The following is a 2,151-nucleotide window of genomic DNA, read 5'->3' on the forward strand; positions in this document are numbered from 1 at the left end:
GAGAGCAAGCTAGATTTTTAAATTGTTCTTGTGGAACAATGTATTAAAAGAACAGCTTAAGATAGAGCTAGGAAATATCAGACGTATCTTTTCATTGCCCACCTCTACCTCCACTGCCTCACACACCCCACCCTACCTCAGTGATTATTTCCAAAAACGGTTTCAAATCTTTTATCTGCAGGACTTCTTTGTTTAAAAGGAAATCTGCAATGTAATTCCCCTACAATATTTTTTAAAAATGATAAATATTCTTTTAATCTCCTCAGCATCCAACTTATTTCCAGGCTACGTTTGGTTGGTTGGCTGATTATTTTGTTCATTCATTGGTTTTAGTATCAAGAACAATCCAGATTACCAGAGATAACTATTGCAAATGGTACCAAAAAAAAAGTAGCTCACCTTAAATTCTTGGAAAATTCTTTAAGCAAGACAAGTTTTATGCAGAAATACACACACACCAAAAAAATGGTATATACTTGAGAAAGTGATTTATCAAGAATTTCAGTTAAAATATATTTTAAATAAATTCTAATCCAATATTTAAGTACCCTTAGTTTACCCCTGTAATCTTGTGGTAGGCAAAATTCTATCGTGGTCTCCAAGATTTCCATCCCATGGTGTACACACTCTATACAATTTCCTGTCCCCTTGCTTGTAGGAAGGATCTGTGACAGTGATAGGACTGCACTCTCATAATTAGATTAAATTATATCACAACGATGAAGGGGTTTTTAAAGTATTTTTTGTCAACTACAGTTGATATGCAATACTATGTTTTAGGTGTATAACATTGTGATTAGAAATTTACATAACTTACCAGATGATCACCCTGATAAAAGGTGAATGGATTTTGTATATGTAAATAAGGACCTTATTCAGTCAACTTTGAGTTACTCAAAAGGAGGTTAGTTAGTATCACATTGTAAGGTATATAAATGTTGAATCACTGTTTTGTACACCTGAAACCAACATAATATTATATGTCAACAATAATTTAAAAAGCGGTTCCCTTGGGTGAGTCTGACATAATCAGGTGAGCCCCTAAAGGAAACTCAAAGCAGCAATAGCTACTCTGCATTGGCCTGAAGAAGTAAGCTGACATGTGCTGAGAGGGGCAGCCTCTAGAACCTGAGAGTGACACCCAGCCAATAGACAGCAATAAAATGGCATGTAAGTCCCCAAAATCACAAAAAGACTGAATTCTGCCAAGGAAGGAAGGAAGGAAGGAAGGAAGGAAGGAAGGAAGGAAGGAAGGAAGGAAGGCAGGAAGGAAGGAGGGAAGGGATTGAGTTTGGAAGACAACCTCAGATTCCACCACAGTTCTAGTCAACACCTTGATTTCAGCCTTGAGAGACCCTCAGCAGAGGACCCAATAGCTCATACCTGGATACCTGATCCACAGAAACTGTGAGATAATATGTGGATATTATTCTAAGCCATCCAGTTTATGCTAATTTATTATTTAGAAAAGAAAACTAATACAAACTCTATAGAAGATAGAGTTTTGTGCTAAATATTGGAGGATGCCCATCTAGTGGTCAGGAGATTCTAAGAGACTTTCATGTAGTTGATAGGAGTGCCTTCAGAAAAAAAGCCACTGTTCAGAAAGAAGAAATCAGAAATGGGGCAAAGACAGCTGTGAAAACAGATGAGGAACAAACAGCAGTGTTTGTAGCCTATGAAAGAGATAAGTGGCTAAGAATCTAGTAGTGGTATCAAAAATTCCTACTGTCAGAACATGGGAGGGGGAAATGGGTATAAAGCATAAAAGAGGGCTACAAGCTTATAAATAACATTTATCTATGGTTTTATTATTAAAATAATACATACTGAAGAAAATTTTGAAATGAATAGCAAATCCTATATAATAAAAGGCTAATATGCAAATAGACCGAACAGTATAACAGCCGGAACAACCAAACAACCAAACAACCAGTCTCTATGACATGCACTGACCACCAGGGGGCTTGTGCGGAACATGGCAGGCCTTGGCCGTGGCAGGATGGTGGAGTAGGTGAGCGGGGGCGCCAGACCAAGGCGGGGTGCCGGTCGCTGTCATCGGGGTGAGCCTCTGGTGGTTACTGAAAATTCTTTGCTCCCACACACCACAGTCCTGCCCGGTGCTCACCCCTGCTGCTGGCACCAGCCCTG

Source organism: Myotis lucifugus, unplaced genomic scaffold (assembly GCF_000147115.1).
Source record: "Myotis lucifugus unplaced genomic scaffold, Myoluc2.0 scaffold_5, whole genome shotgun sequence".
In the NCBI taxonomy this organism is placed as follows: Eukaryota; Metazoa; Chordata; class Mammalia; order Chiroptera; family Vespertilionidae; genus Myotis; species Myotis lucifugus.